The sequence below is a fragment of the Diabrotica undecimpunctata genome, chromosome 7, assembly GCF_040954645.1.
Source record: "Diabrotica undecimpunctata isolate CICGRU chromosome 7, icDiaUnde3, whole genome shotgun sequence".
In the NCBI taxonomy this organism is placed as follows: Eukaryota; Metazoa; Arthropoda; class Insecta; order Coleoptera; family Chrysomelidae; genus Diabrotica; species Diabrotica undecimpunctata.
In genome coordinates this window covers 114,652,013-114,677,440 of record NC_092809.1, presented here as the reverse complement: position 1 = coordinate 114,677,440, position 25,428 = coordinate 114,652,013, and positions in this window count along the sequence as shown.

Sequence of the window (25,428 nt, the reverse complement as noted above, 5' to 3'; positions counted from 1 at the left end):
ATAATATATTTTATGCTTTCTATCGACTAGTAGCTTCAAGATAAGTTATAATACTGACTAGCTATAATAATTTTATACCTGTTATTTGTGAATTTTATACATTTAAAGGAATAATCTTAAGTAGGTACAACATAGTTATTAGAATAAAGAGATAAGTAAATTAAAGGTATTTCCGACAGGTACACAGGATTAGGTATTTCCAAATAAATACACAATTAATATTTTACAGAAACTATGAAGCGTAATTACCAATATTTTAATCTCATCGTAAACATCAACCCCTCGGCCAAATTACCCCTGTCATAAATGGTACCCCTTGATTTATGCAGGTAGGCCAAGGGATTACCGGCCGAAATTACGCCCGCCGTTTGTAACACCCTAGTCTAGCGTTCATTCGTGTTTTACAGCACTATCAGCCTTTTATACAAGTTTGTGCAACGGTAAGTAAATTATTCTATTTTATATTAACAGTGATTATAAATATCTCGACTCAAAATTTAAATAAGCATTTTAAATTTTTTAAGATTATAATCTCAAAATTATAACCTTAAAATGAAGAAAGCAGGTTCGTTTTCTATACGATGTTGCAAAAAGGATAGGTTAATCTTTAACTTCAAGACAATTGATTACTTGAATTAATTATTAGAGAATATTTTTGTTATAGTTTGAAAATGCCGGTTTCGGATACAGATAGTACTCGTGAACCCAGCGAATTTGAAACAGTTTCTGGTTCTGGCTTCCATACACCATCTGATGAGTCTTCTACAACTAGGAAAAGCTTCAAAGAAGATGTACTTGTGGAACCTGAATCAAGTAGGGGTAAAAAACGTAAGACAAATAGTCGGAAAGAATTTCAGGAAAATCATATTTCAAGTCTCGTGGTATAAAATTGTGTCTGAGAAACAATTTTTTCATCTAGTTTGTAGCTCTTCGGGAAAGTGTCATTTGTTGTTATCTCTTGAAGAACATACAGCAGCTCAAAATCATAATAAATCTTCCAAGATACGAATTTATACATTACCGAAATAATAAAGTGTTATGGTAACGGTTTACAAATCATTTTTCAAAAAAGCCCTACAAGTTTCAGATGGAAGGCTCACCAGATCTTTAATAAACAAATCAAGAGGAGGCGAATTAATCACTGCATCACTGGATAATGGACAAGCACCCCCTAAAAATAAGATAAGGGAAACGGATATTCAAAATATAAAAAATTTCTTTAACAAATTTGCCAAGGACAAATTCCACTATAGCCGCCACCAAAAACCTAATCGAGAGTATCTGTCACCTGATTTAAATATCTCAAAACTTTTTGATTTGTATGTGCAAAGTGAAGAACCAGAAGTGAACGTATCCATATTCGCCTTCTTGAAAATATTTAATGAAGATTTTAATCTTTACTTCCTTTTTCCCCTTACTGACACTTGCAAACGATGTGACCCATAACATGAAAATAAAAAGCTGTGTAGGTGTAGAATAAAGCAGAATGAAAACAGAAAATGAGTTACACCTGTGGAAGGCAGAAGCAGATCGAAGTGAAGTGACGGAAGATGCAGTCAAGGATAAAGATACCAAAAGTAATTACATACATTTGATTTGATAAAAACTTCAACTACTCCTAGTATTTATATGATAATGGCTTATTACAATATTACAAAAGACAGCTCTGGACGTATTGTTTTGGCGTCCACAATTTAACGACAGATCAGATACACATATGTGTATGGCATGAAGGCATAGCTTCACGTGACCCACAAGAAATTGGTTCTTGCATTTTACACTACGTAAAAACGTATATTGACACACCAGCTTTGATCTTGTACAGCGATCAATCCGAAGGTCAGAATCGAAATATTAAACTGGAATCTATTTGTACCTACATGACTGTCTCCAATACTTTCTGTTTTAGTCATACATCACAAGTTTCTAGATTTCATTCACTCCTATTTGCCATGTGATAGATTTTGTAGTGATCGAAAAACAAAAACGATATTTTAAAGTGATCTTTTTGCAAGACGATTGGGTAAAAGTTATTTCCATTTACAAAAAAATAATAAATTTCAAGTATTTAAAAGTACTTCTGAAAATTTTAAGTGTACTGAAAAACTAGAGAAGTTACTTACAAACCCAAAAAAGGGGAGCAAGATATAAAAGTAGAATGGCTTAAAATACAGTGGGTATTATTCAAAGCAGAAGAGCCCTTCAAAATTGATTTTAAATATTCCAATAATAAGAGTGTATTATTTAATTGTGTTGACGTCTCTCAAAAAAAAAAAGAACAGACGTCCTTCAGAATAAAAGAGAAGACTTTTACTTGGGTATCCTCCATCGAGCTGGAAGACCCATAAAGAAACTAAAATATAAAAACCTTCAGAGTCTTCTTCCTTACATTCCGCTGGTCTATCATGAATTCTACACAAACCTGAAGACAAAAGTGGAGGCAATTGATAATGATATTGGGTCGGAACAGCTGAATAGGTGACTCAAGTTAAAGTTTTATACTTTTTCGTACAAGCTTAATATTTGACATAGTGGCCCAACTGACATTTTTTTGTATAAGAAAAGATTTTTTTTGTTAATTTTTTGCTCTTTCGACTCATATAATGTATAAGGTTCTAGGAATATTTGTGAAACTGAATGAAATAACACTGGTTTCACTTTTAGTTCAATTCTTTAGTTGTCGATATCTCAAAACATTAATTTTACACTTAGGCTTGACTTGACCATTGCTAACATCCCCCCCATTAATCAAAAGCATAATCTATTCTTAATCTAACCTTAAATTCTAATATTTTCTAAGAATAGTATACAAGGAATTCGAAATAATTCTAGAAAATGATTAAGAAGTGTTGAAAAAACATTAGATCATAATCAATGCTGCTTCAGACCATGAAGATGTACAACCGATTTAATATTCATAGTGCGACAGCTAGCAGAGAAAACACTACATACCTATATATACAATGATAAATTATACTACAGTCTTGTAGATCTTAAAAAAGCCTTTGACTTAATATCACAAAAGGAAATATGGAAACCTATTTCAGAGAGAGAGAGAGGGATTAATAACAAGCTGCTCCTAGCTCTCAAAAGTAGATATAGATAGGTGTACAAGAAAAGAGATCAAAATGAACAACAACAAACAGGAAGAATTTGTTACCAAAATGGGTATTAGACAAGAGAGATACTAAGTCCTCCCTTTTTTGTTACATAATGAATAAAATAGTAAAAGAAGCACCAAGAATTGTCAAACATCTAGGAGTTAGAGTAAAAAAATTAAGACAAATATTCATATTTAAATTAATCTATGATTATTTACTTACTGTGGCAATTACCTTCAAAAAAGTTTGCAAATTTGGCTTGTTTTAATAAATACATGAAAAGCAACCTAGACAAAATTGAGAATATTCTAGTTTCCAAAAAGGTGGAAGAAAGTAATGTCAGAATAGATTAAAGATAGACTAATCAAATTGATAATTTTAATCTGGGCTTGATTATAAACACGAAAAAGAAAATAGAACCAGAAGTCAACAAGAGAATAACGATTGCGACTAAATTTACTACGCATTAAACCAGCCGTTTATTTGAAGAAAGGATATCAGTATCAGCACCAAAATAAAAGTATTTAACAAATGTAAACGTGCCTGTACTACAGTGCGGCTCAGAAACTTGGACTTTTATTAGAATGCAGTACCTAAGAGCGGTTTTGAAAACAATGTAATGTATCGGTCTTAGACAAAGTCAAACAATGATAGCTTGCATTGTTCAGTCATATGGTCCGTATGGATGGTAATAGAAAAGTAAAAAAGTTTGGAAAGCAGTAGTGGTCAGAAAAGGAAGAACAGCAGACCAGCAAGGACGTGAAATAGCGAGATTGGAAAGATGCTGAGGAGGTAAGAAAACAGTTGGAGAGAAGCAGAATCGATGGCCGGCATTTGGAGAGGCTTCTACTGCAAAACCTCGAATGCTTTACACCCGTAAGGATAAACAAGGCTTAAGGAATAAGGAAGTTAGTAAGTAAATAACCTTTGTGAGTCTTGGCCTGCTTAACAATGTTTTTCCATTCTGCCCTGTCGGATATTTTCCTTCGCCACTGCCTGATGTTCATTGTTTTAAGATCCCTCTCTACGTCGTCTATCCATCTTTTAAGGGGCATTCCTCTTGTTCTGTTTTCTTGGGGCTTCCATCTCTGGATTACTTTTACAGCTCGATTAACTAGCATTCTTTCTAGGTGACCAAGCCAGTTTAGTCTTTATGACTTTACAAATCTAACAATATCTGCGCTCTGTATTAGCTCATCCAGCTCGTGGTTCATTTTAATTCTCCACAAACCATCGTTTCATTGGGTTGGTCCAAATATCTTCCTTAGTATTTTGCGCTCAAATATTCTCAGTTGGTTTTCATCAGTGGTTGAGAGGGTCCACGTTTCACATCCATGTGTGACCACTGGTCTAATTACTGTTTTGTAGATTCTAAGCTTAGACTCACGATTTAGTAACTTACTTTTCATTAAGTCTTTGTATGCATAAAAGCACTTATTACCGCTAAGAATCCGTGCTTGTATTTCTTGACTGATGTTGTTGTTGTCATTTATAATTGAGCCTAGGTAGGAAAAAGTGGAGGCATATTTGTAGGTATGGTTGTCTACCTTCAGATTCTCAAATTGATTCGATTTTGTGCACTCCATATATTTTGTTTTACTTTCATTTATATATAGACCAAACGTAGCAGCTTCTCGTTTAAGTTCTATAACTTTTTCGCTTAATACCCTTTTGTTGCGGCTTATTATGGCAACATCATCCGCTTATGCGCATATTTGCATTGATTTTGTATTAATACAGCCGTTTATATCCAGTTTTCTAACAACAGCTTCTTAAATTAGCTTAAAAAGTGTTGTTGATAGGGCATCACCTTATCTAACTCCATTTTCAATATCAAAGGGCTGCATTATATATCCATCTATTCTCAACATAGCTTAAGAACCCTCCAGAGTCATTCGTATAAGTTTAACCAACTTATTGGGTATCTCTAACATAGATAGTTGCTTTAACATCTTTTGTCGATCTACTCCATCAAACGCCTGTTTGAAATCGATATACAAGTTTGTTATATTCAACACATTTTTTATGTATACCTCTTAACATATGTATTTGGTCTATAGTTGACCTCTTTGTATTGAAGCCACATTGGTATTCACCAATCATCTCCTCCGAAAACGATTCCAGGCGGCTGTATATAATTTCTGATAATATCTTGTAGACGACATTTAAAACTGTTATGCCCATATAATTTTTGCAGAGTCGTTTGTGTCCCCCTTTGTACATAAGAAGTATGATTCCTACTTTCCAATCTTCTGGGATGACTTCTAGTGTCTCCGTAGCGCATGTCCACCATTCTTTATCTTTATTAGAATGTGCTATAATTTTTTTAAAATCTGTTATACAGTTATTTAGATAATTAACTTAAAAATTAATTTAAATTAATTAAATTAAATCATGTCATGAATGTGTTGCTTGTGTGAGTCCATTTCAAATAGGTAAAAGAAATAAAATTAGACTTACTCACAATCAATTTAATTTTACCACCAAACGGTACAAAGTAAATTAAATGCTGAAATTATAAAAAGCCCATATTAGGGTGCTGTCTTATAAAGATATAGATCAAAAAAGTTATAGTAATTATGCCAATATTACATGTCTGTGTTTATTAATATGCATAAAATTGATTTAGCAGACAAAGTGAAAACCCACAAATTGGTAATAGATAATCTATTGAATTGTAAAACCTAATTAAATTAAATAAAAAAAATTAACCAAACTCACACAATCATTAATTTGTCTATCAAAATCTATATTTGTGAGTAATAGGAACATTAATGCAGATAATTGGTTTTCTTCTCTTCAGCTAGTGAAAGAGTTACAGTCCAGAGGCTTTACCTATGTCGAAACAATGAGAAAATCGAAAAGGGAAATACCTCCAGAATTTAAGGCAAACAAAAGAAAACAAGTTGGTTCTGTATTATATGGATTTTCAAAACATGAAACGTTAATTTCATATATTTCTAAGAAAAACAAGGCTGTAATCCTCATTTTCTCTATGCATCACTGCCATACTACGGATTTTAAGCGCAACAAACCTGAAATAATATCATTCTATAAGAATTCTAGATGCACTAGATGAGAAGTGCACCGTTTATAGCTCATCAAGGAGAACTCGACGTTGGCCAATGGCTATCTTTTATCAAATATTAGACATGAGTTGTGTCATGTCTAATTGTTTCAAAAATAATAAAAATACATCCCGAGTCAAATTCATGGATGCATTAGTGAAAAGCCTGACAGAACCTTTTATGAGGAAACGACTTCAAAACCCTAGAATTAGCTTAGATATAAAAAAACTCGACGATAAGATAAAATTTCCACCCGACAAAAATTAGAGATTCGGAAATTGTATTGTTATTTGTGCCCATCTAAACTTCAGAGGAAGACATTTTGCTTACGCTATGATTGTAAAAAGCCTATACATGTGTTTATCAGGTAAGAAAATGCATGCACAAAATGTTCTCTAAAATAATCGTATCAAAAATAAATGTTGTTTAAAATTAGTGTAGTTCACAGTTGTCAGAATTTATTTACTGAATAAATTTATTTATTATTTGCTTAAAAATTAATGATCAGTATTACCTTAAACCTGAAATATATTCCAAACTTCGCAAAAAAACACTTTTTTTAATTGATGAAATTGTGGAGGCTTGTTATAATAAGGAGAAATTTCAGTACTATTGTAAATTAAAGGTATTTTAACAACCTTTTTTTTTATATAATACTTATATACCTATAAGCGAATAATTGCATGCAGTTGTAACTTATTTCAGTGAAATTTTTTCAAATGCCTAAATCTTTTTTTTATTTTTTAAAAAGGAGTCTGTGGGACTCGATATCTCGCTCAATGTAACCAACATTGCACCTCACCGGTTATGGGTTAAGTTATCTTTTATCTTTATCTGACATTTTTTATTTGAAACTAATAAAACTATTTCATTAAGCAAATGAAGGGTCAATACGTCTCGGAATTACAAAGCACAACCGCACTGTTTTTGGTCGATCTTTTATACGCCAACGGTCCAGCTAAAGTCTGCCATCAAGAAGTGAACAACGTAGCCAGCGACAAATTTACGACGTTCTAGGGCAATACATCACGCGGTCTCATTTACAGTGGATCGTAAGTGTAAGCGGGACATCCTTCCTAATAAAACTTGGGCAAACACCACTGACCATTTTTTACTTGGGTCGACACTTTACTAACCCACTTTAACAAAAAGGGAGCAGAAAATCACCAAAAAGGAAAAATATATGTAAAAAGCTGCACTGTATTATACAAAGTGTTTCAAAAAAAGGTAACCCCGTCTCTAGGGTAGGTAAAAAACTGAAAAATAATTGGGGTTTGCTTAGTAAAAAATATTTGTAACGCCATCTGTTTTCAAGATACAGGGCGTTGAAGAAAAAAAAAATTTACGCATTTTTTACGATTTTGCCGAAACTACTGGCAATATTGTAATGAAATTTTATACGAACATGTTTTGGAAGCTGATACATCCCATGAATTTGTTTTTATATCTGCTTCTCATAAAGGGCGCTAGTTACACGGATCGTACTAAGTGTTAGTCAATATAACTTTTTTAAGAGTATAATCATTAATCAAAATTTCAAGTAAACTTAAACATCATTTAATTTTACACGAAAAAGGTACTCCTGGTAAAACTCGATACTGTGTACCGTTTTCGGAATATTTTGATTTGAAAATTATGAAGTAATAATTGATGCTGGTAGTAATGATAAAGTTCTAATAGGTATACCTCTATTTTCTCCAAGTGTGCCATGGAAGTCTGACATTTATTGATTGTTATGACGATGAATCAACAATAACTAGAGTTTTGAAACCTTGTTATTTGTAAAATAAAATCAAAATGTACTCAAATGTTGAATACACTGACGTGTTATTAACCTTAAGGCGGGTACACATATGCGAGCAGAACTGTTTGCGAACCGTTTGTGAACGCTATATTCGTTAATTTGTATGACGGGACGAACCGCTTGCGAGCTGTTAGTTCGTAGCTCGTCAGGAACCACAGCCTGTTGGTTTTTGGGACGAACACAAAGAATGTTCGCAGTTAAATTTGGACGGTGTTCGAGACTATAAATTGTTTCTGCTAAGTGTGCGATGAGATCATTCGGTTAAGGCGGGTACACATTTGCGAGCAGAACTGTTCGCGAACCGTTTGTGAACGCTATATTCGTTAATGTGTACGGCAGAAAAAACCGCTTGCGTACTGTTTCATCGTGACTCGTCGCGAACCAAATTGTTGCGGTTTATTTCACGACTTCAAAGGAAGCTCGGCTTTCAGTTTGGACGGCGCAGACGGCACAGACGCAGCGAACATTTTTATTGTGTCATCAAATCGACATTGTGTGAATGACGTGTTCCTTCCTAGAGAGACGTGAGAAATCAGTAAACTGATTATTGTCATGGACGTATAAATAAAGATAAAATCTTTATTTATACGTCGATGATTACTGTACATAATTTTATTTTTGTTAAACAAGCAAAAACAGGAACATAAATCAGTACCCAAATTATAAATAAAATGAATCATTTCGCACATGTGTGTTCGTTGTTGGTTTGTCGCTTTCCATGGATCGAGATAAGTATGCGATTAGTACGATGTAGAATATGTTTCAAGGATCTGTACGCGTACTGTACGTATACCGTTCGGCTCGCATATGTGTACCCACCTTTAAACAAAATTGCTGAACGAGCGCGGCTTATTCAAAAGTAACGAGAGAAATTAATAACAGATAATGTAAACAAAATATCGAAATGTTTAGAATACCGAAGTAAATTAATTCTAGGTTTATTATTAGATACTTAGGGTATTGGATAGCCTGAACATAAACATATTTTCAACGAACTCTTTGCGAACAGCTCACGAGCAGTTCGCAAACAGTTCGGCTCGCATATGTGTACCCACCTTTAGGCGAATGTTTAGGATGTTATAATATAATTTCGTTTTTGGATTACACTCTCTTTTATACATCTAAAATATACATCTTAATATACATCTAAATATTAGAGAGGTATAATTCTTCTGAACACAATATTCTATAACATCCTGTACAGCCGTTTAAGTACGTACGTAAAAGAACTCCTTTGTGAATATCAAAGCGGTTTTGCCAGGAGGATCAGCAATTGATCAGAATATTTTACTACCTCAAACCTTAGAACAAACCAATGAATTTAATATTGATTGTTACGTTTCATCTCTTCAAATTAGCGTCCTAAAATATAAATTATATGTCATGAATGAACTTCACTTTTCCGATAAATTAATAAGAATTGAAACAATAAATATATAAGTAAAGTGATTTGCAGAGTGTAAATACAAGGCGATCTGTCACAAGCCTTTGAAACATAATAATATGTTGGGTTACGGCAGAGAGGCGCGTTGGCGTTTCTTCTCTGCACGAAAGCGCTAAAAAATACTATGAGGGATGCCAAGTTACATAATAGAGGAAAACGATTTAATAAATCAACGCAGATTATAGCTTAGGCTGACGATTTGGATTTGATCACACACATTACATAAGGATGAGATGGTTCTTAAAGGTAAAACTAAATATGGACTTTAAAATTAACTGGAAAAAAACCAAAAGGCTATACCAATACAGACGAACTATATTAGCGGCACCATTAGGAAATAGGAGTAGAGATATACCAAGACTGAAACGAAGGAACGGTATGGACGAGGATGCAAGTAAGATCGGCGCAGCAAACTGGCAGTAATAAATATCATAATCATGATAGTACTACAAATAAGGTAATAACTATGAATGATAAAATCATTGTGAAAATGAAAAATGGGTGAAGATGTATGATGACTCGTAGGGATATTTCAAATTGCCACGTTGGACAAGTTTGAATGTAATTATAAGTTAGAATTGTTTCTAATTCGCCGAGGAAAAAACTTATTAAAGACTGCGTCCCAAACTAGCCCCGAATCTATATTTGAGGGGTATAGAAGCAAAATCCGCCACGTCACATCTATCAAAATTTTCAGGAAACGTGAAAAACTATTACAGATGACTCCTGTGATATTTTTAGTTTTCTGTTTGATTTACTTGTATTCTAGTATAAAGTTTTATTAGAAAAATACAAAATAAAAAATATTTGAGCTGCAGTTTCGGTATAAAATTGGTTTTATTTATGGACATGGCGGGATTTGCAACAAAATTTAGCAACTTTGGATTGGAAGTTTCGGAAAAACGTGTTTTTTTTAAACTTCACTTAATAAATTATTATAAACATTAAATTCTTATTACTTAAAACATATTTATTTGTTTATATTTATATAATTATTGTTATAAATTGAAAATAACGTAAACTCATAAAAACGAACTTTTTTTAACACAACAAATTTTACATCCCAGTTGTTTTTTTCCATCCATTTTCTTATGGAAAGGATTCTTCACATAACTCATTTGTCAATAGTTGTGGATCACTCTCGTCATTATTTAGAAAAAAATGTATGGCATCTCTATAAAACTTCAAATCGGAATTTTCTTGCCAATCAGTTCCATAATTCGTTTCTAATAGTTTGGTAACACTCTGGGCCTTCTTTTTGTCACTTACTCTGCCAGCTTCAAATTTGTCAGGATTAATCGAACGAATATGTTTTTCTTTCTTACAAATGCCCTTTGGAACACCGATGGAAGTATTATAGTTGACTTCGCCCTGAACTTCAATAGTGTTATCATTTTGCTTCAAAATCCTAAAGCGTTTGCCTGTTGAAACTGAAAGTGCCAAGCTCCTGGTGGTTTAATAACTTCTGATACTGAGGTTTTCCAATCAAACGCGTCCCAGTCTTCAACCAATTTATAGATTGTGGCGTTTTGCTCTATTATAGCTATGTAGTTCTCTGGATTCGTTATTATTTCTGTTTTTTTAATTTTGCCTTTAGAAATACCAAAAGCTATATCTGCTGGCATAAAACTGTGTCCTACAACTGGGAATATTAGTTCAATAGAGCGAATATTATTGGGCGCCTTTTATGGAAAAAACTTGCAAGCATGCCTATCATTGTAATATTTTTATTTTGAACTGGACAGTCATCTGCACAAATCAAAATTTCTTTATCATCTCTGGAAAATTTATGTTTTGATAATCTATGAAACAACGCTGAAGCTATAACACTTGAGTTTTTTGGCAAATCTAAATCGGTCCATAGATAAGCTGAAACTGTGTCAGAGTAAAGTCTCATATTAGATGTACCATTTACAATTGAAAAATTGTAAAGATTATATTTGAAAGAAAAGTAAGCTCTCTGATCAGGTAATTTCGGAAGAGCTAAGTTTTTTTGACAATTCATTGAGAAAACTTCTCTCTCGCTGGTGTTAGTTTTAAGAATTTTGTAAAATGCTTTTGCTTTAAGTTTATGTAATTCCTGTGAAACATTAAGTTCTTTTTTTTGCTCCTCATCTTTTTCTTTCCTTATCTCTTCCTTATATTTTAAGCAAAGAGAGCATGCGTCTCTAATACTTGTTCCAAAACCAATATTATAGTGCGTTGCAAAATATGAACGAAAATAATGTTCCTTAACCATAAGAGAGCTATCCACTGATTAAAGTTTAAGTTAAAGTAAAGTTTAAAGAGCGTTCTTATATTAAGATTACATGGTAGATAAGTTCTTTTCTTGATTTGACTCCTGCAGTAATGAGATTCCAGACATCTAAAACTCTCAATAAAATTACTCATAGCTAACTTTTTTGATCATTTTTTTCTAGAACGCGGTCGCCCCCTCGTTTTTCTGATGGAGTTAATCCCTTTAAAACAAACCTCCTTACCACACCCTGAATTCTATCTTTTTTCACGCCCAAAATTTGCATAAAGGCTCTTCTGCATACACTAATCCATTCGCCACCTTGCTTTGGTAATCTATAATTTATTGATACCTGTTTTTGAAAAATTGTGCTGCCCACTTCTCTCACTGCTCGTCTTCTTCTTCTCTGCGGTGTCTTAGCCTCACAACATTTTAATATGAAAGCATCTTGTTTAAGTTTTGATGGAATTTCATAAAATCTTTCATGAACAAATTGCAGATCCCTCATAGTTAATAAATTGCACTTCAAGAACTTATTTTTATGAACACATCTTGGTTTTTCAGGCAAACCTTTAGCCGAATATCTAAAAAAAAAAATTGATTAGTTCGATGCACTGAAACATTATCTAGCTCTCTATGCTTACCTATTTTTCATAGCGACTACCCTTTTTGTATTTATCACGCTGTACGATTGTTTTCCGACTACATGCTGGAGTCGTTTTTTCTATAAAGATACCAATATTATCATTATCCATTACAACAAAACAAAAGAAAATTTACGTAAACCTACTTTGAATAATATCCAAACAACACTAAAAACATTACATGGTTAGAAGCTGCCACATGCCATTTCGCGGGAACGGCTAAGTCACGTGTCAGTCCAAACGTTTCGCCATTAGCAAGGCCGGACTTGGCGGTCTTTGCAACTAAATTTTTTTTGACAAGGCGGGTTTTGCAGCTTAAGCTTATTTTCTCGTTTAAATTACTCCGATTTAAGGTGGAATTTGAACCTAAATTATGTTTGAACTTATGTATATACACATAAAAAACAAATTCCCGTATCAAACGCAAATTTCACAAAAATGTGACTTGGCGGGTTTTGCTTCTATACCCCTCATTTATAATCTCACTAAAATGCTACAATTCATCAAATAAGTGTATTGCCCATCATAACATTATTTTACTCGATTTTTAAATTATTATCTTACCCAAGTAGTGCTACCTATAACTTGAATATTTAGAATTTATGATTCAGTTATACTATACTGTATAAAAGAAACATACCTATCAATATTATACAAACCATCCAAAATATTTACTTCTATAATCGAATATAGGCAAAGATAAATGGAAAACTAACACAGTGTATACCAGTACAAAGCGGAGTCAGATAGAGTGACTCGTTAAACCCACTTCTCTTTAATATAATAATGGACGAAATAATACAAGCAGTACTTAAAGCTCATGGTTACAGAATGGAGACCAAAGAAATCCAAATATTATGTTATGCAGACGACGCCGCATTAATCGCCCAGAGAGAAGACGAGCTGCAAAGATTAACACACATATTCAATACAAGAGCCAAGAAATACAATATGATAATATCAGCAGAAAAAACCAAAAATGTATGACCATATCTAAATACCCACTACGATGTAAAATCGAAATTGATGGGAAAAATATAAAGCAGGAAGCAAGGTTTAGATATCTGAGAATAGATATAACTAGTTACGGAGATGTTGAGGAAGAAGTACCAGAATAAAGCATAAAAGAAAGTAAAGCGGTGGGATCTCTTAACGACACAGTCTGGAAAAACAAACACCCAAGACAAGACACAAAAACAAAAATCTATAAATCAGCAATTAGACCTATATTAACATACACGGCGTAGACAAGACCTGACACATCTAAAACGAGACGACTACTAGAAACAACAGAGATGAAAATACTTCGAAGAATATCAGAGAAAAGTCAGAAAAAAAATAAACACATTAGTAGAAAGGCAGATAATAGAATAGTAAGAATAGCACGATATAAATCACCAAATGGACGAAGAAGAAGTATTGGCAGATCAAGAAAAAGGTGGTGCAATAATTTCAACAATTTAGGAGGCTAATATTGAAGAAGAAACAGACTTTAAAGCCTACATACCAGAAAAAAAAAAGAAGAAGTTATACTATCTAATTCAAATCTACGTTCAATATCTGAAACTAATCTAGGTGGGACTGTCCCAAAAGTTCTACGTAAATTTGGTTGTGATATCGTATGTCTTCGAGGCGCTGGATGAAGTGGGATTCAGGAACCTTGATGCCTTTGTTTTTTGCTCTCTTGCCATTCCGAAAACATCTGACTACCTTCCACCAAATAACAATTAACATAACAATAATAGTCATATATATGAATGAGGAATCCACTGATGGTTGGCAATGGTTTTCCACGTGTGTTCGGATATGTCTCGGTCCAACTGCTCTGCCTCAAGTACTATATTTGGCAACTCATCTCCCCGAATGTCTATATTAGGTCTGAGAATGTTGATCTGTTTTATTATTGGCCTATGCATAAGCTCTACAATGGAGCTGAAGCGAGACTTAAAGTAAGTTCCAATTTTGCTGTTTCCAACCCATTACTGGATGTGAGTAATGTTATGTTCCGGGTCTGAGCAACGCATTTTGGTGACAGCTTTATAAAACTCGTTTGATATATTTTATGTTGAGATCGAGAAACATCGCACATTGTAGCTAAATTTATAGCGTATGTCAGAATGACTAGCCAGAGGTTCTGTGTGCTCATTTTCAACCAACTGGCTTGCTTTTTGTCTACAAAATTTGTATGAATATTTTGGATTGCATTATCACTGGATCAATCCATTCTAATGGGTCATCTATTTTTGCTATTTCTGATAAAACCAGCCTCCTTCTTATTTTGTTACATTTGGTTATACTGATTTTAAATTTAATTACATCTTCAACCGGTAACCAGTGGATCCCTAGCGTTTTATGTATATCTTCCTTGTCTAACGCTTTTAGATCGACTCGAATGATCAAGTTTGAATCATGGACAAGTTTGAATGTAATTATAAGTTGTAATTGTTTCTAATTCCCTTTGTCCGCTTCTTCTCGATCGACGATGATAAAGTAAAATCTTGAAGTCGTTAAGTAAAATATAGTTTTATTAACAGCTACTGAATTATTACATTATAGTTGTTGTTGAGGTAAAAATTTATAATAGACTGCGTCCCAAACTAGTCCCGAAGCTAAATTTATAATCCCACTAAAGTGCTACGATTTATCAAATACGTGTATTGCCATCTGCATAGAACAAAAACCTATGACTTTTGAAAGATGGCAAATTTAATTTGAACCGAGGAAATGATTGCAGGTATATTAGGCAATCTATAGTTTGCAGGAAGTTGAACAAACTGTAATTAAGGTAATAATCTATATGTTTTACAATTGAGGGGCTGGGAGGAAAAGTGGTACAAGTGACATTTAGATAGTTTTGAGAAAATGAGAGTTAAAGTTTAAGTAGTGGCACAAAAAGACCAAACAAAATTTTAAAATCTAATCAAGATATTATTATTAGTAAGTTCTTAATGTTTTCATGTGCAGTTTTTACAATCATATACATTTAGTTTTTTTGAAACATTTTTTACAAAATGTACATGTACCATTTTTGTTGTTTAGAGTAAAAATGGTACAAGTAAATATTACCATGAGTAAATAAATAAATAATATCTTTTATAAAAGAAATACACGTATTTTTTTGAACATTTATTTAAGAAGCTACATTAGATACGAAAACAAAATGTATATTGCACAAAAATACAGGAACCAAAAATGCATAAAAATAATAACGAAATGATATTATATAGACGTGCTACCAACTGAGCTAAATATCTTCCTCATCATCATAGTCGCTCAAAAGTATTTTATCATTGTCGTCTACCTCATCGTCATCTTCATTGTCCTTCTCTTTTCTTTCTTCAGGTTGCATTGGCTTCTTTTTCTGACCTTGTTTTCCCTTCTTCGCAGTGTGATTGAGCTGATTGTAAAATTGATGGTAAATTGGTGGCACAAAGCATAGTAGGTCTTGTAAATTCTTCCATTTTTCATACTTCAGACTCATGGGTGAACTATTCAGTTGGCTAAGACTAATATTCTGAGGTGGTCTTCCACGCATCTTCTTCATACAGTTAACAGTTATAAATTCAGTCTCTTCATTGAGAGTGTACTTGAATTTCATAGTAAATGGGTCTTTCTTCTCAAACCGAATCCATTTTATTTCTCTCCATTTTATCTGATTATTCTCATCATCCTTTTTAATATTTTCCTGCACGTACTCGTTGAAGTTTTCGAGTGAAATGAAGTGCTCCATCTTCATTTCTTCACATTTAAACTTCTTAGAACTGTTTCTCACAGCATTCATCCACTCACTGGGTACAAAAATATAAGGTACTTGCTTTTTGTACTTTTCAATGACTCCGAAATCTTCATCGCATTCCATGAAGGTATGTCCCGGTTCAAGGAATTTGTGGTCTATTATTTCTAGCTGAGTTTCTTTAACCACATACATAAAAAATTTCACAATATTTTTATTCTTATTTTGTCCCGAACAAGAATCACTAAATGCAATAAGATGTCGTGTATTTTGATTAAGACCAGCAATAAATTTCCAAAGACATGAAGAAACTTCCATAGAGCCTCTGGATGCTACCGATTCATCCCACATATACATTGAAGCACATTTCTTGCCCAAATTATGGACTCCAAAATTATATGTCCATAATACTCGCATATAAAACACTTTGTTGGTTGTAATTGCTGGTGTAGGTAAAGTTTTTTGTAGATCGAAACAAACTGATACCACTTCTTCATTCCTTGAAGTTTCAGCCACTATTTTTGCCTCTTTTTTGGCTTGTATTCCCGATTCGGCTTTTCGGTGATGAAGCTCTCTCTCGCACATTATTTTCTTTTTATCTGACTCACTTTTTCACGATTTTATTGATGTTTCGAACTTATCGCACTTTGTAACCTTATAAACGTCACATCTCTATTAATTTATATTTTAATAATTATTTCATTTTAATTTCTTTATTAATTTCTTTATCTTCAGTTTAATTTTTACTATTTTTTTGTTTATAAAAATAGTTGGCGCCCCTGTTTTTCTCTTCTTCCTCTGTCTTTATTTTCTCTCTTTCTGTCCCATAGAATAAATATTTGCCCTCTCACTTTTGTTCGGCAGACTATTCTGTTCTGTGTTGACTGACAAGCTAGTTTCATGATATCTATACCAACATTCTATGACATCTGTGCTAACTTCATTCAGTCTCCCACTTTCTGTCAAAACAACTTTTCTGTAGTGGGATTATTTTTTGCCTCTTTCTGAAATTTATAAAAGAAGGCAAAAATTATTATAAGACTCATTTTTATGGTCTACAACTTCTCTTGGGATAAGTACTTTCATTGTGATATTTATTCTATAATTCTGACCGCATTTCCAATGTAACCTTACTTTCTTTCGAAAGCACATTTTTTTTCTGATATATGCATTAGGACTCTTTAACAGAATTTAACTAAGTAGTAACATTCATATTTCATTTTATCCTTGCCATATGCTATTTGTTTAAGTGTAATTTTGTAAGATGGCAAGGAAGTTAAACCTTTCTTTTTGATGTGTTTCTAATGCATGTTGTTTCTTATCCTTTTAGTTTATTGGAGATATAAAACTTATTGGTTTACTGGACAATTTAATTGGTTTATTGGTTTTATTGGCATATTTGGAGTTCAATAATTGGTCCGGACATACAGCCACGTGTGACTGCAGCTCTCCAGAAGCCACAACTTCTAATTGGAGGATCCAACAGCTAGAACACACAAGCCGCCCATCGAAGCAATAAGTAACACTTATAACTGTTAAGCTTTGGCAGGGTTAATTATTGTTTTTTTTATTGATTTAAATAAATATGATTGGTTAAAATTTGTCTTATTTGCTATCAACTGAGAACTCAGGTTCAATCCCTAGTTTAAGACAAGACGAACTCACCCTTGAGATACTGAGCTAGGCAAGGTATAGACGATAAGCTCCCATGGTTGATTGAGGTATTATTTTTACAATAGTATTTCAATTCTCTTTGGTAGTCTTATCGTTACACATTATTACAAGTATCGGACAAGGGATGATGAAAACTTAGATTAAATTCGGTATTAAACACTCTCCTGTAGAACCATTCCTTGACAGGAGCTTCGTTATTTTCTTGACAATGCTCTAGGTAACACTTATACATTTTTCTTATGGTCAAAAATGAAGAAAGGTACCGTCTACGGGGATTGTAATGTCTGGTGTAATGGCTGGTATATTTTGGAAACATATCAATATGCCGTTTTACCTTATCAGTTACATCCTGTGATAGTTTATTAGGACATGGAGCTCTTCCTCTTTTATCAACAGCGGTGATTCCAACGTCAGATATCCCATTTAAAATTCTCGAATAACGTCCATTGCTGATATCCAAAGTTTTTAAGAAAAACATTTTGCAAACTCTCATATTTTTTAGTTTGATAGTAACGCTCTTTCCTTTATTAGTAACAGCTTCTGTACGTCGTCGTTTGGGCAAAGCGATCTCTGTACAAGACGTAATGAATGCATTCAGCAGATTCCAATTTCCTAGACCCCAGAATTGGTTAAATATTTCCTGTCTTTCTTCATCGGTGAATTTTTGACACTGAAATCTGCAAGTATGTATATAATTTTGCAAACTTCTTGCTTTTACTAACTTGTTTTTATAGCCTACGTATTCCTCACCTGCATTTCTTTTTCGTTTTCTTACTTGCCTCTTATCTAAATCGCTATATCTCAAACGTTTTTTGCCCTTTTTCTTTAATGACTTGTTTAAATGAACATCTGCAATGTTTTGTAGATCATGATTACTATCGCTACTACTTTCTTCTATTGGACTATAGTTTCTGTCCTCTTCTGAATCGTCATATTCCGAATAACTGTCAGATTCTGAAACAAAAAAGAAACCAAGACCAAGCTACTGTACTTTAAAAAAAAAATCCGACCGGAAAGGGTTACCCTCATAAAAATTTTCAGTTTTTTCAAAATTTGATATTCATTAATATTCAATAATAAGGATATTATGATCAATTCCTATCAAATTAGAATAAAATTTATAGAGAAACATAACTTTGAGATTTTGTTTTTAAAAATGAGTGTAAAGTCATAAATCCCTTATTATTATTTTTAAGTTAAGTTAATTTTTAAGGTAATGACAATCCGCAAAGATCTTATTTATTCTCGTACACATCAAATTAATTTCAGGTCCATATTTAGTATATATCCCAGTATATCATATTACACATCAAGTTAGCAAACAACCAACCGACGGCAAATTAAATTATGACATCAAACAAAATTTAATCTGTGAGCAAAAACCGTCGAAAAAGCCACATAATTAAACGTCGACATAATGAAATTAGCCGCGAATGCCAAAAGTTTGCAGAGCATTGTTTGTCAGTCACACCCGTCGATGACGAAGGTCAACAATGACTCGTTTACGTTGTTTTAGCACTGTGTCGTTTTGTTTGTTCTGTTAAAAACTTGATGAACTTCTTTTGGAATTAGTCGCTGGTTAATTATCCAATTTGGTAGCACCTGTATTTAAGACAATTGTTAATTATTAAAACGCTACTTGGCTCTTCTTCTTTTAGACAGAGGAATTAATTACAACTGTATGGATGACGTTTTTATATCTTGTCGTGTTTAGCTGATAATTAACTCTTTTTTGGAAATAAAAACACCTATTTTTATATCCGTATCTTAAATTTTAATGTAGCAATTTTATAAGTAACAATTATTATAAAAGTCAAAAACGAAAATAATTTCAACTGGAACATGGAAACAGCTTTATTTGACAAATATATGAAATTTATGATCTTAAGAATAACAACATGAATCTTAGACTAAAAAAGAGAATTTAGTAGATATAAGAGATGCAAACATACGAGGGAGCGTGATCCTATAGTCCAATTGAACGATTCATCAATAGCCTTAAATAAAACGAATACTTAAAAAAAAAAAGAAATTGCTCCAAATTTACTGAATAAAGTAAGTTTCATATTATTAAATAAGTCAGTAAAGCACAGTAAGATCTTGTTGTCCATATCAACAGAAGAAGTTCTGTTTATATGGATCTGTATCTGTATCTGTAGAGTAGGGAGGGCAAGTTATGTTTCACAGCACTTAGGCCACAATTGACCCATTGTGCATCCTCCCAGGGAGCTGTCACCCTTAGCTTATTGTCCATCCTGCCATTTCTAGGAAGGTGGACAAGTCGCCAGGAGACATCTCTCTTATGTGGGCAGGTATGGGCCAGAACTCGCCGAACGCGTACTCTCGTATTAACGATAACTCTGGGCATTCACATAGGATATGCTCTACAGTTTCGTCTTCTCGTTCACACTTCCTACATAGAGGTTTATCTGCTAGCCCCACTGTGTGGAGGTGTTTGCTTAGTTGACAATGACCAGTTAAAAAACCAACTGCCAAACGTAGGTTTTTTTTGGTCAATCCCAAGTATTTCTTTGTTGTTGACTTGTTTATATGGATAACAATATCTATTTATTTTCAAGGTGCGTCAACCTATATATGTTACAAAAAGTTTCCTCGGTTAGTCATCATCATGTTAGTCACGTAACATCAATGCTCAAACCCATATGTTGGCTACGATATGTTGACGATACATTTGTCATTTGGCCCCATGGCAGGGATCCTATGGTGTCTCTTCAAACCAATCTGAATGGTATACATCCTAGTAACCAGTTCACGATGGAGGTGGAAACTGATTCATCCCTACCGTATCTCGACGTTATCATAAAGAAAAACCAATCCCAAGGTTTTCATCACTCTGTTTATCGAAAACCCACCCATACCAATTGTTACTTGTACGCCAACTCTCATCACATTCCTTCACAAATTAATTCGGTTAATATTACGCTTGTCTTCAGATCAACACGTCTTTGCGACGATGCAAGTAGACCCTCTGAGCTCTCTAGTTTAAAACAACAAAAACTTCTTTCTCTCTTGTCCGATCAATCCACGATAACATACCAAATGAACAATACGGAGTTTATGAAATTTTTTGTGCAGACTGTTCCCGATCCTATATAGGCCAAACAAATCGTAGAATTCAAAATAGCATTTACGAAAATTCGTTTCTGTTCGCAATTCAGACTCAATTTTAGCTCTAGGTCAATACCATCTTCATACAGGTCACAAAATTGATTTTGAAAACTCTAGATCCATAGCCCCTCATCCATTTCTATAAACTAAGAATTATCCGAGAAGCCATAGAAATTAAAAAAAGGCCAAATTGTCTCAATAAAAGAGATGGCGGCATACGGTTACCTTAGAGTTGGAGACCTCTCAGAGAAAAAATACCGTCCGCTCCACCCGTCAATCAAATCCCCGCTGGCCCCTACCTCAACCTCCACCTAAGCCACATCACCATCGACAATATACAATGAACCGTCCTTTATTGCCAGCACCAGTAATGCTTTGAATAGTGATCAGTGTAGTAGTATCTGGGGGCTCGGGAGACTGAGACCTCGGAACCACTGAAGAAGACATCGAAGAGGTTATCGAAAACTCGGCGTAATGATAATCGACACGGTTTAAGCTGTAAGACTGGTGAGTTTAATATTAATTCCTGTAATACTATTAATCTTAATCTAGTAAATATTGATCCTTCTTTCGCCATTTGTCCTTTCCACATAGTCTCTTGAATACAAGCAATTTGTAATCTTCTTCTTTTAAGCGTATCTACTAACTCCACACTCTTACTTGTAAGACTTTCTAGATTCCAAGATCCGGAGGACCTTATCCTAATCTCTCTAAGATAATCCTCACCCGGAGATCCAAACGGATGCTCATTTTACTTGCGGAGTATTTTACCCCAGGAGATGCCATCATTTCAGTATAATTTTTATTACATTGGAGAAGGTCTTTTCAATATTATGGCCTGAAAAAGTTTTCAGATATTTGATGCCTGAATACCTTTTCTATCAGCATCATATTCTGCACGATTTAGCCAACACACCATCAATGCAACCAAAGTGCAGTATCACAAAGTATAGTTTACAAGAAAAACAAGAAAAAGCAGTGGATGTTAGAAAATTATTAGAAAAACAGTACGGTTTAAACTGGAAGAGTAGAACGAAACAACTTTGGAAAACAAGTTTACTTCAAACCACAATACTGGTAAAATAAACGGGTTCCACTGTTTTCTTGTATATCGACACCATATGAATAAACATAAATGGTCACAAAAAGAAATACAAATATGGACCAGTTTTGTCCTGATATAATACCAAAGTATAGTTTATAAGTAAAACAAGAAAAAGCAGTTGATGATAGAATTAAACTGGAAGAGTACCTATTATTATAAATTTAGAAAACATCCACCTGCAGATTAGTTCATAAATATTTAGTTTACTTTTGGTATAAAACCAAAGTATAGGTATATAAAAAGCCAGTGTTTCACAATAAATATTCTTTTTTAAGAGTGACAATTTTTACTAACTATTATTAAAAATGAATCCGAAATTATACCATTTACTAATGGTCAAAGATAAAAACATTATTTATATTATCGATTTCCAAAAAACCTGCTGATTTTTCCGCAAACACTAAAAGGTCTGTCAAAAACATATTTGACCCCTATCTCCAACCTTTACTTCTAACAATGCACCAGTTCATCAAATTCAAAGCAAGCACCAACATAAAAAAGAAAAAAACAACTGTGATCTACGTAATTCGGCCATACGGTCCGCACAGCATCCGTCATCGATAGTCTAACAATCTGGCCACATTTTTACCAATTGAGCCCCTTTTTCAAAACATCTGCGACAGGTTTTTCAAGAGGAAAATATGATGGGCCAATAATTTATCAGACAATGGCCTAATCACGAGCCATCCAGAATCATTACAGGGACTTGTAGAATTTCATGTAGATGCAAGCGGTAAAAAGATATACACTCAGAAAAAGTTATATTACGCTAAGGTATGTTATTAATTATTACGCATTGACAGTATTGAGTTAGGTATCTATTTTATATTTTTATTAATTATCTTTCAATTAAGGTTTATTAATTTGCTCTTATTTCATCATATTAAATACACACGCCCAAAATTAATATGGAAGCACCAAGTGTATTTTAAAAATAATTATTTAAAACACAGAAAATAAAAAAAAACTCAAATTTCTACAAAAGAGATTTCTACAAAAATAAGAATTTTTTTTATCAATTAACAATCAGTATGGATTCCTCTAGGATGCTGTAGATTTAATAAAAAAAAGGAATTGTAGAACGCATGCTTTCAAATGAGTAATGAATTTCCACTCTACATAAATTGACTAATTTGTTGGCGAGTTTTAATTGTTCTTTTGATTACAGCTCATAAGTTCTATATGAGACTTGGTTCCGTTGAACAAGAGAGAACATTGTAACCATGGACATATCGTACAAATAGACTAAGCGTTGCAATACAGGATCGTTCCTCCAGTACGATAGAGAAAACTGACGCAAAGATATAATATAAAAAATAAAAATAAAAACATAAAATTAAAAAGACAGTCAATATTTCATTTCACGTACAAATCGTCTATGTATCTGTTGATACGTATTTCGCTTTAATAAAGCTCATCAGAACAGTTATTCATAGGCGTTCTCAACGTGAAAATTCATCTTTTCTGTCTTTGGGAAGCAACGATAAAATGGCTTTGAAACGGACGCAATAGCGACATCTGATATTAAATCCGTAAAATAGTTTCGAAACACAATTCAGATTAATCTGGAGCCTTCTAAAAATTGCAAGACATAGCCAGACGTTGATAAAGATGTTAAAAGATAAAAATAAAATACAGTGTTAAAAATAAAAACGTTTATTGCCAATAATATTATATATTTGAGACTTAAGATATTTCAAATCCAAGGTATGCTAGCCTTCTTTCTTGATGTATCGCTTATGCACCATTAACTGATTGAATCGCTTTCTCTTCGGATCGTGGATTTATCTATCTTGGACTCTTTGGCATATTTTTGTGTAGTTACTTGTTTTTGGCATCGTACCTACTTTCCTGATTGGTTGTCTTTGGCAACCACCTGGCTAGACCCTGATCAGATGGCCTTTGATCTGTATCCGATTCTTGGCGAGGATGTCGCTGGCCTTTAGCCTTCTTGTGGCTTAGTAGAAGAAGTATGTTGTCCTATTCTCAACCACCTCCCTCAGTGGTGTATACTGTAGCCTTTCTCTGATGGTTGCATTTGTTCTTATGTCTTCCCATGTTGATCCATCGATTGTCCTATAGCATGACGTCTCTGTTCTTTCTAGTTTCTTTCAGTCTTATATATAAGGAAGTATTAGTATTTTGCAATATTTGTTTTACCTTGATTTTTTGTGTATTCTTCGTAAAATGGAGTTTCCTGTCAAGGTGGACTCCTAGGTATTTGACTGAGTCTTCTGATTGAATCCTGTTTCCTTTTATTGTGAGTTCCACTACTGGTGGATTTTTCTCCTGGGTAAACATAATGCATTGCGTCTTTTGGATGTTGATCTTGATTTGCCATAATTCCGTGGATTCTGTAATTCTCCCTAGGTGATTTTCTATGTTTTGGACAATTCTTTTGTCGTCATTTCCTGTTGCGTAGATTGTCGTATTATCTGCATAGAGGGCTGTACTTGTTCTTGCATCTATTGGTACATCTGAAACAAAAATGTTATATAAAATGGGCGAGAGTATGCTGACCTGTGGAGTCCATTCTTGGATTTCTTGAATTCTGGACACCGTTTGGTCGGCTGAAACTTAAAAAGTTCTATTAGTTAAATATGTGTCGCATATGTCAACTAAGTAGTGAGGTAATCTAGCTCTGTCCTTTATGTAGATTAGGGCTTTCTTCCAGACCATATGCGTTCTTGATATCTAGGATGGCCAAACCTGTCTTCTGTTTTCTGTCGTTTCTGATCTTCGTGTCGCTGATTACTCTTGCTAGTTGGAGTTCACAGTTTCTTCCTCCTCTGAATCCAAATTGATCCTCCTAAATCATTCTTCTTCTTTCTGCATGTTTCATCAGTCTTCTATGGATGATCTTCTCCAGGATTTTTTCTATTGTTTGCAGTAGTGATATTTGACACAAAGTAGTCCCTGTATCTTCTTGTAATCGACCGGGTTTATGGATCATGACCTAAATGGCCGATGGGAAAGTCACATGGTAGTAAAACCCGGCTAATTACAAAGAGATACAGGGACTGCTTTGCATAAGTTTTCTCTATCGCACTGGGGGAGCAGGCCTGTATTGCAGCGCTCAGCCTATTTGTATATTTCTATAATTTTAACAGTCACACCTTTTATTTCTAACCAAATTATCGGAAATTTTGGTATGTGAAGGTGCATTATCATGAACAAGTAAAAGTTTATCTCTACAATCACTTTTCTCCAAGCCCTTATAATCGGTGCTAAATGAACATACCTTTAACCTGTCAAAGAAACTAAAGCAGTTCTTTGCCCTATCATTCCACGAGATAACATTAGAGTTCCTTCCTTGAATCTGGGTATAAATTGACACGACCCCTTTAAACTCGAATTTCCTTATCTGTCATTTTGCCAATCTTTCACTAAACAATTTTAGCACAGAAAAATATTTTTTATTTTGGGATACAATTATGCGGTAAAATCGGCAACATTACCTCGTACGAGGTAATTGTAATTCTCAGATTTC